Source organism: Podarcis cretensis (assembly GCF_951804945.1).
Source record: "Podarcis cretensis genome assembly, chromosome: 18".
Classification (NCBI taxonomy): domain Eukaryota; kingdom Metazoa; phylum Chordata; class Lepidosauria; order Squamata; family Lacertidae; genus Podarcis; species Podarcis cretensis.
The window spans coordinates 2,452,826-2,468,109 of record NC_137188.1 but is presented as its reverse complement, the minus strand read 5'-3'; the positions used below and the strand labels follow the sequence as shown (position 1 = coordinate 2,468,109).

Genomic DNA, 15,284 nt, shown 5'->3' with positions numbered 1-15,284 from the left:
TTTATTTATATCCCACCCATCTGACTGGGTTGCCCCAGCCACTCTGGGTGACTATGTTCCCTCATTATGTTTACATTTCCAGGATTTGTTTGATACCATCAATAGGGATTGCTTCTCAGAGGATGAGTGGAGGCATCCATTGCTGAGAGTTAAGTAGAGCTTCCGTGTTCAGGTGCAGTCTAACACCAAATGCCAGGCATGTGGTCCTGTCCTGGGAAAGAGAGCCGCAGCTTCATGGCAGAGCTCTTGTTTCACATGCGGGTCCAGTCCCTGAGAGCATTTCCAGCAAAGGACTGGGAGAGTCCCCTGCTTGAAGCCTTGGGCAGCTGCTGCCAGTCAGCGCAGGCAGCCCTGAGCTCAGTGGAGCACAGCCAGTCCTGAGCTTCCTATTGGCATCAGCCTTCCAGCACACCTGGTTTCGCATTCAGGGCTGAGGGCCAGCTAGGTGGACTAATGGTCTAACTCTGAATTAGGGAGGTCGGTATGATTTTGGCATGAAACTCCAGTGAAATTCTTTGGGGGTCCCTGGAGAGGCTTCCAAGCAGAAATGGTGGCTCTGTAGGGGGAGGATTCCCCCTCTATTCTGCCTTGCTCAGACCACGTATGGAGTCCTGCATCCAGTTCTGGGCACCACAATTTAAGGAGGATGTTTGTTTTTTACTTATTTTCATGTTTTTATTTTATTTTTTTCCCATGTTTTTATCCTGTATTTTATTCTGTGGACTGCCCTAAGATCTTAGGATGAAAGGAGGTTTATAAATGTAATAAACAAACAAGCAGATTTACAGAGAGCTGGATTAGATGACTCTTGGGGTCTCTTTCAACTCTATAGTTCTATGTTTGGCTAATAATAATAATAATAATAATAATAATAATAATAACCCCAGCCCCCAAGCATGCACGAAGTTGTTTGGGCTGAGCGATGCCAATTTCTAAAAGGGACAATTGTACTGAGAGCTGAGATCTCTCTTCTTCTCTCTGTCCGCCTTGAATATTTATAGCTATTTGGGGCTAAATCCTGAGTTCTCTCTCTCTCTCTCTGGGTTATGGATGGAAAAGAGGAATGGGCTTCTCTCCCCCCCCACCCTCAACTGCTCCCTCGCCTAACAAATCCATGCACAAATTTCCTTTTTTCTCCAGGACAAAAACGTCTCCGCCGTGGAAAGCATTAATGTACCCATTATCCCTCCCCAAGGGCGCAAAGGATTTGAGCGTGCGGGAGAGGGAGCGTGTGTGGGAAAGCCGGCGGACAATGTGGGGAGATGGCCAGGGCCGTGGTGGGTGGAGGAGGCGGCTATTGTGTCTGTCTGGGAAAGGAGCAAGACCCACCTCGAGGCCCCAGAGAATGAGATCATTGTGTCTCCGCATGGAAATCCCCTCCTGCGCCGAAGACTGCGCGTCTGGCACCGGCCTCCCTGGTCCAGCGTCCTGTTCTCACCGCGGCTGATCAGATGCCTGGATCGAGCGCAAGAGCAACTGGGATACAGAAGCAGGGCGGCTTCTGGCCGGGGAGGCAGCGCAGATCCCACCAGATGTCCAAGAGAACAACTACTACCAGACTTTTAGAAGACACCTGAAGGCAGCCCTGTTTAGGGAAGCTTTTAATGTTTGGTGCATTATTGCATTTTAATATTTTGGTGGAAGCCGCCCAGAGTGGCTGGGGAAGCCCAGCCAGATGCGCGGGGTATAAATAATATATTATTATTAATATTATTATTATTATTATTATTATTATGGCTCGTGCACATCAAGACCCACAGCATTCTTGTTTAGATAAGCCCGTCCAGAGGTTCAGAAAGTTGGTGCGAGTTCTAATCTGTCTTTAGTCTGTCGTTATTCAAACTTTTCTAAAGTTTTAGTTGGTTGCTAGTTTTTCTTTTATTGCTTTATCTTTTTTTGTAAACAGTTTTGAGGGGGATTTTTACAATTGTAATATATATATATATACTGCTTGGTGGCGGTTGTCAAAACTGTTTACAAAAAATATTTCAGTGGGCAAGATTTGAGATACAGGCAGTGGAAGGAAAATGACAAAATAATTGTAACGGGAATTATTATTTTTTGTAATAGATAAAGATATAATGCAGTAGAAAAGGTTTGTGGAAGTGAGAGTGGGAAGTCAGCTTGCGAAATAATGTAATTATTTGATTTGAAGGTTATTGTGAAAACATTTGAAAAAATTAATAAAACATTATACGACAAAAAAACTGCTCACAAAAAGAAGGCTTTTTGATTGCAGTTATGTTATGTAGGCTGAGGAGGACATTAAAGCAGGATCCAGTTGCCACTGCAGCCGCATGTTGCAGCATGTGCAGCACTTCAGGGCATAGCTCAGTCGGCTAGCTGCATCCTCCTCCACTTGCGCTGCCCCGTTCTCTCCCCCCCCCCCCACCCACTTTTCTGTCCGGGTTCCCCAGCAGTGAACCCTTCTGAGTTTCCTTCTCTCTCCAGAGGGTTGGAGATGGAGAGGAGATAGGAGAGCCATCTTCAAATATCTCAAGGGCTGCCACATGGAAGAGGGAGCAAGCTTGTTTTCTCCTGCTCTGGAGGGTAAGACTCGAACCCATGGCTTCCAGTTACAAGAAAGGAGATTCCGACTACACACCAGGAAGAACTTCTAGCAGTGGGAACTGTCCAGCAGTGGAGCAGTCTCCCTTGGAAGGTCGTGGACTCTCCTTCCTTGGAGGTTTTTAAGCAGAAGCTGGGTGACCATCTGTCCTGGATGCTTTAGCTGAGATTCCTGCATTGTAGGGGGTTGGTCTAGATGGCCCTTGGGGTCCCTTCCAACTCCACAATGCTATGATTCTACAAAACAGGAACCTCAGAATTGCCTGCTGAATCAAGCCAGTGGCCTGTTTAGTCCATCCACCTGTTCTCACCAGCCAGATGCCTCAGTGGGAAACTGCAGTTTCCGGCCTCTGGTATTCAGAAGCACCGCTGCCTCCATCCCGGCCAATAGCCTTCTCCTCTGTGTCCGACACTCTTTTAAATCCATCCAGGTTGGGACCATCACGGCCTCCTGCATGCGCTGCGTGAAAAAATCATTTTCCAATAAGTCCTTCACGTGAGCACAGGATGCCCGTGAGTTCTAGAATGACAAGAGAGGAAGAAAAACATTTCTTTCCCACTTTCTCCAGGCCATGCATCGTTAGAGGAACTTCTGCCGCTGCGTCCCCTCCTTCTCACGTTTTCTCTAAAGCAAAATTCCCAAAAGCTGCAACCTTTCCTCACAGGCAAGTCGCTCCATCCCCTCAATAGTCTTGCTTGAAGTTTTCATTGAAGATTGTCTTGGGTTACAAAATAAACAAGGAAATGTACATATAGCATCTCCACTTTTGATTCATAGTAGCCTGGAATTGTGGAGTTGGCAGGGACCCTGAGGGTCATCCAGCCCAACCCCCTGCAGTGCAGGAATAGGCAGCTGTCCCAGACGGGGACCAAAGCTGCAACCTTGGCGTTGTCAGCACCACTCCCTAACAGGCTGAGCTCTCCAGAGTCTTTTTCACAGTTTTTCGCAGTTTGTTAATGTTCAGTACAACAACAACAACAACAATTTATGCCCCACCCTCCCTGGCCAGAGCCAGGCTCAGAGCGGCTAACAGCAGTAAAATTCCAGTAAAAACATAATAGGGGGGAAACCAATTTAAAATGCAGAATAAAATGCAATTTAAAATGCAGCTTCATTTTAAAATTAGCCCATAGATCAAAACCCTAAGGGGAGGAAAACATAAGGGTCAGACTGAGTCCAAACCAAAGGCCAGGCGGAACAGCTCTGTCTTACAGGCCCTGCGGAAAGATGTCAAGTCCCACAGGGCCCTGGTCTCTTGTGACAGAGCGTTCCACCAAGTCGGGGCCAGTACTGAAAAGGCCCTGGCCCTAGTTGAGATATTAATGTAATGGACGTCGTACAGTTGGGGGGAAAGAAAGGGGGAAAGGGGGGGAATGGGAGCATTGTTCTTTCATTCTACTGCATAGAGTTAGGGTGGGGATTTGTGTCTGCATCACATATTTCTATATTTATTTGTCTTCATTGGCCTTGCGAGAGATTGGAAGCTCCAGAGTTTGGTGGGTTGTGTTCAGTTAGTTGCTGTGCGGCTTGTTTGCCTGTGGGTGGGAGGGTCAGGTTAGCCATATTGAGTTGTGTGCTGTTTTGTCCTGTTGTGCCGTATATATGAAAAAGGAGAGCTACACCGCCTTTGCTTGTCCCTGTGCTAGTTTAAGTTTGTTGGCTAACTTCTCTAGCAGGGCAGTTTCCCCTACATTTTTGTACCACTGGTCCTGATAGGTTCTTCCAGTGTCCAGTTACCATACTTCTAGCTGGTGAGAGTAAGTGAGTTATGAGTTCCTTGTCATGTTGTTATTATTATTATTATTATTATTATTATTATTATTATAATATTTTATTTATACCCCGCCCACATCTGGCTGGTTTTCCCAAGCCACTCTGGGCGGCTCCCAACAGAACACACGAAAAAAAGAATAAAATTTCAAAATTAAGAACTTCCCTAAAGAGTGCGTGCACATTGTTGTCCTGGAAAATATTTAATAGGGCTCTTCCCTATTTTCACTGGAGAAAGGTTGGAGGGCATGCTAGGTTGTGCTTGCTTCTATTACCTGTTTTGCTATTTTGGAGATTTTCTGCTGTAATAACAAGGCTTTTGCAGCCTTGGGATGGCCGTCCTCGTTTGCTTTTACTTCTCCTGCTTCTAAATTTTCAGGCCAGGAGGTAGCGCTTGCCAAAGCCCAGACATGCACTGAGCATGTGTGCATGGGGGGGGGGGGTGGAGCAGAGGAGCTGGCGTAGAGTCCATAAATATTATATTGTAACTTCTCTGCATTTTAAGAACTCGTCTCGGTTAATGGCCGGGTTAGACAAAGACTGCATTGAACTGTCAACTTGCGGCTAGACACCCCAGCTGTTGTGAATGGGCACGCGGACTGTGGGGTGGGGGGAGATGGGGCACGATAAAAAGGACCCCAGCGTTCAAGGTCAGAGGTAACTCCACCCTCCCCTCCCCTCGCCACCGCCAGGCATGAATTATTCAAACTGTCCTCTCCAGGGCTGTAAAACGAATAAAGTTAACTTAATAGTTGTGTGCGTGCTTTGGGGGGGAAAGGGGTGCAAGTTGACCCGTATCGGAAAAAGAAAAAATGCTGGATTGCCATCAGCAGCAATATTCGTTTCTTTTAGTAATGTAAACTACTGTTTCTAACCAGTGTGCAACATGAGAGCATAAGGATCAGGCCTAGGACTCATCCTGTTCCCATAGTGGCTATGAACCCAGGGCTCCAGATAGACTGCCTCTGGACCTGGGGGTTCCATAGGAACCTAAGAAGAGCCTTGCTACTGGATCAGGCCCAGGACCCGTCAAATCCAGCATCCTGGTCTCACAGCAGCCCACCAGATGCCCCAAAGGGAATCGAACACAAGAGCAACTCTCTCCCCAGAAACCCCTATTCCAGAAAGCCACTGACAGCCTTTTCCTCCTTCATGAATTTATCCAGTCCTCTTTTAAGGCCATCCAAGTTGGTGCCATCCCTTCTGGGAGTTCCACAGTTCAATAATGTGCTGCGTGATGTGATGTGTTGATTCTTCCAATGTACAACTTCAAATACAGCCGGCCCCTGTCGTCCCCTGATTTTGGGGGGATCCCTGCCCCCTCAGTTCCATAAGCTCATCCCCAGTGCCCGCTACCCTATAAAAAACAAAATTCAGAACAACTGCTTGCATGAACCACTAAGGAAGTTAATCACGCAATGAATTTTGAAGAGAAAAATCCATTGCACATTTGCTCAGAATCCAGTTGAAACTGTTTTAACTGGCTAGCTCAGGTGGTAGAGCATGGCACTCTTGATCTTAGGGTCGTGGGTTTGAGCTCCATGTTGGGCCAAAGATTCCTACATTGCAGGGGGTTGGGCTAGATGACCCCTGGGGTCCCTACAACTCTATGATTAATTCACCCAGACTTGATCCAGTGAGCCCAGCTTCTCAAAGTCTGAAAATCATTTACACTTCTGGTGCCCCCATCCCATTGCCCCATTGCCTCTTCACGTCTCCCTTAGAGATCCAGAGACACTCGCCATCCCTCTCTGACACGCATCTCTTAGAAAAGCATTAAGAAACACAGGAAACTGTCTTATAATTTCTTGGTGAAACTCAGGGAAGTGGAGCTGTTCATTAAGGTACCCTTGCAATAATCCTGGTTAGTCTCTGAGTGAGTGTGCAGGAACTCCTGCAGGAAATCTAAAACCTGCAGCTGTTGCTCCACCCACTTTTGTTCTGGCCCCGCCCACTACCAGCCTGCAGCTCCACCCACTTTTGTTCTGGCCCCGCCCACTACCAGCCTGCAGCTCCACCCACTTTTGTTCTGGCCCCGCCCACTACCAGCCTGCAGCCCTTGGAAGAGTGCCCAGAAGGAGAAGCAGTCTGGGGGAAAGAGTTAGAATCATAGAATTGTAGAGTTGGGAGGAGCCTGGGAGCCATCTAGGTGGAATCTACACACATATTTAAAAAACACTGTGAAAATGCTTTTTTAAAAAAATTAATTGAAAAATATATTGAATTTGCCATAGCTCACTGTTGCCATCTAGTGTCACATTTGTATATTTCACTTTATAACACGCTTAAAATTTATTTGCAACTGCATAGCTGAGTCCCTGGACTAAGCCCCTGTAATGCAGGAATGTCAGTTAAAGCATTCATGAGAGATGGCCGTCCAACCTCTGCTTCGAAAACTTTCAAGGAAGGAGAGTCCACAGTCTCCCAAGGAAGACCCTTCCACTGTCAACAGCTCTTACTGTCAGAAAGCTCTTCCTGGTGTTTAGTCGGAACTTCCTTTCTTTTAACTAGAAGCCATGGGTTTGAGTCCTACCCTCCAGAGCAGAAGAAAACAAGCTTGCTCTCTCTTCCATGGGACAGCCACCCCCCTGAATAAATACTTTTTACATACCCTTCATTCCAACATTTATCTGTTGAAAATAGGCCGTAGGTTTGCCCTTTGCCCGGAATTTCCTGGACATAGCCGGGATTCGGCTGCCAGAAACAGAGTCCAAGCAGAAATTGCTGAAATGTCCAGGAGATTCCCGATGTATGGCAACCCGTGTCGGAAGTGTAGAATTTGGCAAATGTCCTTAAAAATAACTCTTTTTGAAAAATGGCAACCCTAAAATAGGGAGGTCCTTTTCCATAACAACAACCACAACAACAATGTTATTATTTATACCCTTCCCATCTAACTGGGTCACCCCAGCCACTCTGTGTGGCTTCCAACATATATAAAAACATAATAAAGCATTTTTTAAAACTTCCCTGTCCAGGGCTGCCTTCAGATGTCTTCTAAAGGTTGTCTAGTTACTTATCTCCTTGACTCGGGGGTCGCATAACTCCAGCATTTCTCCAACATTTCTCTGACGAAAATAGGGACGTCCTAAGGAAAAGTGGGACATTCTGGGATCAAATCAGAAACTGGGATGGCTTCTGTAAATCCTGTACTGTCCCCGTAAAATGGGGGCACTTGGATGGCCTGTTTTAACAGGGTAGGGGGCGCTGGGAATGTGCTTATGGAACTAAGGGGGCAGTGGGCCGAAAAAGTTTGGGAGCCGCTAATTGAGCCCCAGCCCTTGCTGTCTGTGCAGGATCTCCCCCCTTGGCTACGGTTATTGCGTCTGCCTGCCCCACTCCCCCAGGCGACGAAGAGCCCCTTGGGGGCAGCAGCATGTCGAGACGACAGACATCTCTCTTCCTCCTTGGCATAAATGGGCTGTGTGTCGGGGGAGATGCGCAGGGCCCACACGCCCTGAATCCTTGCCGCCCGGGTCCTGTGTCCTTTGGATGCACGTCTGAGGGGGGGAGGCGGGAGAGAGCTAATTGACATCAGCGCCTGGGAGCAGATGGGGTGTCCACCTGCTGGAGAAATGCAAATGATGTCTGGAGCAAGGCGGCCGCCTTCGGGACGGGGTCAAGCGAGGGAGGGGGAGGAGCAAGGAGGAAGATCCACCGGCAAACAGAAGGAAAGCCGGATCAGGCCCTGTCTCGGGAGAAGAGAGCCTGTGTCTGTGAGTCTGCCAGGAGCAGAGAGGAGGGAATTCTCTGCATATAGTTGTTTCTTTTGAAGCAGGGGGTTGGACTAGATGACCATCAGGGTCCCTTCCAACTCTGATTCACCTTTAATGTAGACAAGTAGTGATGCAATCTGTAATAGAAAGAAGACAGCTGCAAAAGTCTCTGAAAAACTCCAGGGGGTTCCAGGCACTCACCCAGGGTCTGTGGTCCTTTGGGCAATTGAGACACAGCAGAGACCATCATAGCTTTAAGAAATATGGTTTATTCCCCTATTTACACCTTCAGTCTGCCTGGAGGGAGTCCCGATCTTACAGCACGGTCGTTTCAAGAGGGGCTTGTGCAGCCCTGGACTCCAAGGCATCTCTCCCAGCCAGCCTTCAGCCAGCCTGCCCAAGATGGATCCCATCCTTCTCTCCCTTTCTTCTTCCCAGCACACCTTGCCTAAAACCCCTCTCTTTTCCTGCCACTTCACACCCAGTTATCCTGCAGCCTTCCAAACCTCCAGTCTCAGGGCAAGGAGGGAGGACAGTTATCATCAGTGGCCCTCTATTGTTCCTAAGTGGCCCTAGCGTGGCCAGGTCCTTTTGCGTAGGCTAGTCCAGGAATTCCGCTGCAGCTTGTATTTCTCCCTCCACATCCCAAATAATCAGGATCTGGACTCCCTCCATGTAGACTGAAGGTGCAAATAGGCAAATAAACCATTTCGTAAAGCTACAACAGTCTCTGCCGTGTCTCAATTCTGCAAAGGAAGACAGACCCTGGGTGAGTGTCTGGAACCCCCTGGGCTCTTGCCATCGCTCTGCAGAGAGAGGAGCAGGCACCCAACTTTTGTAGCAATATTCGGGTTACAATATTGTACACAGATAAATAATAAAACATGACATAACAGAAAATGGGTCACTAAGGGTGTAAAAAGACTGTTTTTATTATGTTTCTATATGTGCTTGAAGCCACCCAGAGTGGTTGGGGAACATTATTATTCAGCATATTATTTTACAGTACATAATAATAAGATAACAGTAAACCAGGATAAGGAGTTCTTCAATAAATTGACGTATAAAACAGAGTAATCAGCTTGAGCTAATGAGCAGCATCTTCTTATCTATTGCAATAAATGTTGCACGTATTTCTCATCCTTGTCTTGCTCCATTTGTGCATTTAATAAAACCGCACCATGCAGTGCAAAAAGTGCCTTGCTGCTTCTCGCCCTTTGCCACCTCCAATTTTGTGACAGCTTTTTCATTATGGCTGTTTGCCAGATGATATTATACCAGTGATCGATATAAATTTATTGCAAGGTTTTCTGAGATCTGGCTACTACTGTTCTGTCAGCTGTTAATAAACGCGTTGTTAATTTATTACTTCTGAAGTAAATTAAGTAAATGCTGGGGGTATATAATTCAATGTAGGGCATGTGGATAATGTCATTCTCTTGTTTTGTCACTAGGTGGCGCTGTTCTGAGTCGGTTGCTTCCTGCTGGTGCTTAAGAGAGAGAATAGTTCTCGTTCCTGGGTTGCTGCGTGTCCTCTGAGCCTTCCCTGCTAATAGGTGAGGGGGCCTGGAATCCACAATCACATTTAGAGTGCAATGATACCACTTTGGACAGTAGTGTCTTCCCCACCATCCCCCCCCCCAAATGATGGGAGATGTAGAATCAAAGAATCATAGAGCTGTTGAGTTGGAAGGGATCCCAAAGGACATTTAGTCCAACCCCCTGTAGTTTGTTAAGGATGCTGAGTGTTGCTAAGGGACCCTTATGTTCCCAGAGCTACAATTTCCAGAACAGTTTAACAATCTATGCCTCTTCATGGGACCTCTGGGAACTGTAGCTTATGGGGCGGGAAATAAGGGTTTCTTGTCAACCTTAACTACAGTTCCCAGAATTCTTCCTTGTTGCTCCAGATGACTAGAAGTGAGGGTTGGAGACCCGCGAGATTTTTCTGCCACTGGCACCCAAATGTCCCCGTCTCTCCCTCCGTCCTCTGCCTCCCCTCCCACGCTCACCCCAACCCCTTGCGCGAGCCTTTTGGCGAAGGCAAACCCCCCACCCACCCACCCACCCACCCAAATATTCTGCCAGCCAAGCAGTTTCTGCACACTCAAGAAACGCTCCTTTTAGCCTTACTGACCTCCCAGGCACCTGCGACGGGCGAAAAGCACACTTCTTAAGTGACAATTTCCCATCACTAAATTAAGAGGGAGAGTCGTTTTCCGTCACCAGCCCAAAGGTTCTGAGCTAGGCATAAAATGTGTCATTAGCAAACGTGGGCGGGGGGGGGGCAACACTCTCAATTGGGGGTCGAGGTGGGGAGATGAGATCTGCGCTTTTGCACCTGAAACTGCGGGTCGATGCTATTTGCTCAGAAACTCTTACACTGACACAAGGTGGGGTGGTGGTGATATTTTGAAGCAGGCCTTAACTTACTTCCTGACCCCCTCCCCAGAGAAAAAAACCTAATCCCCCCCGAATTAAAATTGAAGACATATCAGTGTCGCTGAATGTCTCTGATGATGCCAAGATATACTGTCAAAAGAACCGTCCTGATCTTGGCAGTTCGAGTAGTGATTACAACTCGGCGGAAAACAACCCCATATCTTATATTGGTTGCTTGAAAATACCACTCACTGAAATAATGGCCTACCACTCCTTTTCAGGAAAAAAATACTCAGGTCCCCCCCCCCCCCCGAAATCTGTCTTCTCCAAGCGGACAAACAGAAAGATGCAGGGACAAATTTGCATTCTTGTATGCATCTATATTTCTACAACACAGTAAAGAAAGATGTTGTAAACAAGAACCTTGAGGTTGCTGCAGCATCATTAACAACAGGTGAAACATGTACGAATTTTTTGTTTTGTTTTTAAACATTTTTATTAAAGACGTTCTTGGTTTACAAAAGCACGTGCCTTGTCTCTTTTTTCATAGAATCATAGAATCCTAGAGTTGGAAGAGACCACAAGGGCCATCGAGTCCAACCCCCTGCCAAGCAGGAAACACCATCAGAGCACTCCTGACATATGGTTGTCAAGCCTCTGCTTAAAGACCTCCAAAGAAGGAGACTCCACCACACTCCTTGGCAGCAAATTCCACTGTCCAACAGCTCTTACTGTCAGGAAGTTCTTCCTAATGTTTAGGTGGAATCTTCTTTCTTGTAGTTTGGAGCCATTGCTCCGTGTCCGCTTCTCTGGAGCAGCAGAAAACAACCTTTCTCCCTCCTCTTATGTGACATCCTTTTATTTTCAGGTTGAAAAGTCTTTTCTACAGATCACTTACACTTGTTATGAGACATTAGTGGAGAGTACAGTATAAGGCCGGGGAAGAAGAGGGGGGAGAGGAGGAGTGGTGGTGAAACTTACATATTTATATTACTTATTTGAGGGTTTTTATGTCAGCCTCAATTGGCCAGATTCTCTTTCTATTCACTTGGTAGTGAGAGGGATTGGGTCATTGGTCATGCAGGAACACTTTTCCCCAATTTTTTCCTCTTCTCTATTGCCTCCACTGCCTCCTTATTTTTATTCAACACCCCCAATTGCACCCAAGGCTCAAACCGCCCCTCCCCGGATCGTTCCAGGGCTCCCCAGGGGGCTGTATCACCCACTTTGGGGGAAACTGCCCCAGGGGGTGATCCTGCTCACTTTGGGACCCACTGGATGAGATGATCTCCCCAAGATCTCCTCCAAGCCTTCACCAAGATTTGGAGAGGCGTGGGAAGCAGCAGCCTCAGGAAGCCCCTTTAACAGGAAGATGCAAAGCTGGGAATTGTCTCATTCTTCATTCGGGGTGTGGGGATGGGTTGTCCTGTGGAAAACGCAGGACAGTGGCATGCTATGGAAGGGGAGCCTTGCCAATCTGAGGCTAGCAAAGGACACAAGGAAGCCCACCACTCTGTCACTAATCCCTCTCTCTTCCTCAAACGCAGGTGACGAGAGCAAAATAGCCAGCGACTCTCGACTGCAAAGCTCTCTCCAATATTTGGCTGGACGGCGTGTCCTTTCCAGACTTGTGTTTCTCACAGAAATTGGTTCTCAAATTTTAGCTGGAGATGGGAGTAAGGAATCGAAGAGGTCTTCGCCATCGCCGTCCCCATCGGAAGCGGACATCCCAGCTTGCATTGCGGCAGGCGTGGGGTGACTTTTCCTGCCCACGGGAAGCATCCCTTTGGAGGGAATTTTTGGGGGACCACATGTTAGCGATTGGCAGGACCAGGGCCAAGATTGGGCGAAGCAATGGGTGCGGATCTCACCTGAGTTCCGGCTGAAAAAATGCCCTGCAAAACACATAATAAAAATAATCATAGAATCATAGAGAGTAGGAAGGGACCCTGATGGTTATCTAGTCCAACCCCCTGCAAGGTAGGAATATTCAACCTGCAAGCTGCGTATTATTCACACAATGCATTAACCAGCTGAGCTATCCTGAATTAAAATATAGTAAAAATAAAAATAAAACATAATAAAAACAATTAACAACACACACTAATAAACAATAGAATCTTCAACAAAAGCTCCTGTAACATCGTCTCCCGGAACCAGGCGGGGACTGAAAAGGGAAGAGCAGAAGCAGCTTCCACGCATGCGCAGTCTCCAGCTGTCGGAGGAAGGTAGATAAGCTGGCGGAGAGGGTGGTCCCCAGTTGCTGCAACTGCTCCACAGAGTGTGGACCTGGCTGCTGAGATTGGTGTGCGAAGGGATCTGGAGTTGTGGAAGAGACTGCCTTATCTTTGACAATAAAGAGCGAACTCTTTGCCGTGCGCATTCCTTTGCCTTGACAGGCTTTGGCCTCGTTTCAACCCTCTTGCATTCGGAATGCACATTAAATAACACTCACCATCGTCCTTTGCATTCCACACCAAATTCAAGGACATTTCAATAGCAGCAGAGAACACTGGAAATTTGGAGAGGAGTGGTCTGGAAACCGAGCCTGGAAAAGAGGAGACTGAGAGGAGATAGGAGAGCCCTCTTCAAATATCTGAGGGGCTGTCCCATGGAAGAGAGTTGTTGTTGTTTAGTCGTTTAGTCGTGTCTGACTTTTCGTGACCCCCTGGACCAGAGCACACCAGGCACTCCTGTCTTCCACTGCCTCCCGCAGTTTGGTCAGACTCATGTTTGTAGCATTGAGAACACTGTCCCACCATCTCGTCCTCTGTCGTCCCCTTCTCCTTGTGCCCTCCATCTTTCCCAACATCAATGGAAGAGAGAACAAGCTTGTTTTCTCCTGCTCTGGAGGGCAGGACTCGAACCCATGGCTTCAAGTTACAAGAAGGGAGATTCCGACTAAACATCAGGAAGAACTTTATGACGAGAAGAGCTGTTTGAAAGTGGGATGGGCTCCCTTGGGAGGTGGTGGACCCTCCTTCTTTGGAGGTTTTCAAGCAGAGATGGGATGGCTGTGTGTCCTGGATGCTTTAGCGGAGATTCCTGCCTTGCAGGGGGTTGGACTAGTTGACCCTCGGGGTCCCTGTCAACTCTACAATTCTGTGGTTGGTAGCTTCCCAACTGCTAGCCAATAGGTGCTTGTGCGTGATTTGCAGACATCCTGAACCTTATCTCACAAAAGATGCACTAGCATTTGGGAAACAATTGGCAAAGACAGAGATTGACTCTAGCCAATCAGTGCCTTAGGACAGTTTGGATGACTTGTGCCTTAGATGGTTCACTTGAACAGAGGGTCTTTGTCCACCCTAAATCTCCCAACTATTCAATTCAATCTTCTGAAATATTCAGCTTTCTGGAAACTGAAACCCAGGAATTGGAGGGGGGGGGGTGCTTTGCATTGGCGTCTTCACAGATACTGTCAACAGGAGTCTGCCAAAACTAGCGTTTTGTTGTTCAAGCCAAACCATTCTTTGCGGTGCCGTCAGGACTGGACTTTGGGCAGGAGCTGAGCAAGCCCACCATGGCTGACTTACCACACGGGGATGGAATTGCCCTAATAAATTTGGCTTTTTCCTCCTCCCTCCTCTGCCTTCTTTCCTCACGTGCCATGAGCCTGGCTTTTGTAACAGGAATTACACTGGCAGCATCAGGACAGGCGAAAGGAAGGAATTCTTTGTGCAGCTCAGTGTGTGCATGTGTGAGTGTGTGTGTCTATTTATTTGTTGAAAAATAAAAAGTCCAAAAGTACAAGTGCGCAGACACGAGAAAGAAGGCACAAAAACGACATAAAAAATGAAACATGAAATAATATCCATGTACAAAACAAAACATAACAATAACAAAAATGTGTACATTACAAAAGGGGGAGGGGCTTAGAATCATAGAATCATAGAATCATAGAGTTGGAAGAGACCACAAGGGCCATCAAGTCCAACCCCCTGCCAAGCAGGAAACACCATCAGAGCACTCCTGACATATGGTTGTCAAGCCTCTGCTTAAAGACCTCCAAAGAAGGAGACTCCACCACACTTGCTATTGTAATTAACCAGACCTTAACGTAATATGGAGTTTATAAAAATTGATTCCAAATATTGCTGAATTTAACCATGGCAAGTCTACATTTCTACACAACATGTTCATGTGTAGCGAATCATGTGTACAAATCATCAATCCAATCATTACAGGCAGCTGCATTTTAATTTTTCCAGTTCATCAATATCAGTCTTTTTGCTGTCGTAAGGGCATGGAGAGTTCATTGATACTGTCCCTTTGTTAGATTCCATGTCTTTGGTATATAATTCAAAAGGATATTTTCCTCTGCAAATTTAAGATTGTTCCGTACATTCCTGTTGATTGCCTTTATTACCTTCTGCCAGAAACTTTTCAGTGTAGGACATGGTACGAACATATGTGCAGAGTTAGAACGGCGGAACTCCCTGCCACAAGAGGTAGCGATGGCCACTAACTCGGGTGGCTTTAAAATGAGTTTGGACAAATTCGAGGGCGAGGGAGCAGGATAAGGCTATCGAAGGCTACTCAGCCATGCTCTGCCTCTGAATACCAGGCGCTGTCAATTTCAAGCAGGGAGAAATGATTTTGGACTCAGGTTCTGCTTGCAAACTTCCCATTGGGGTGCACGCTGAGAGAAGAGGTTGCTGGACTCGATGGGCCATGGGTTGTTTGACAGTGGGACAGTCCCTCACGAGGTGGGGGACTCTCCTTCCCTGGAGGTTTTTTAGCAGGGGTTGGGTGTACATCTGTGCTGGATGCTTTAGCTGAGATCCCTGCACTGCAGGGGGTTGGGCTGGATGACCCTCAGGGTCCCTTCCAACTCTACGATGCTG

General features: G+C 47.2%; 1 protein-coding gene and 1 long non-coding RNA gene across 5 annotated transcripts in view; one reads left to right on the top strand and one right to left on the bottom strand.

Moving 5' to 3' along the window:
- Positions 1-12,568, top strand: part of LOC307207278 — a 60,336-nt gene extending 47,768 nt beyond the window's left edge. For all 4 annotated transcript variants that reach the window (XR_013834597.1, XR_013834598.1, XR_013834599.1 and 1 more), the window contains 2 exons: positions 9,510-9,611; positions 11,985-12,568. This is a non-coding gene — a long non-coding RNA (uncharacterized lncRNA). The remainder of the gene's footprint in view (positions 1-9,509; positions 9,612-11,984) is intronic.
- Positions 1-15,284, bottom strand: part of NCAN (neurocan) — a 250,113-nt gene that overhangs the window by 224,560 nt on the left and 10,269 nt on the right. The window lies entirely within an intron of this gene.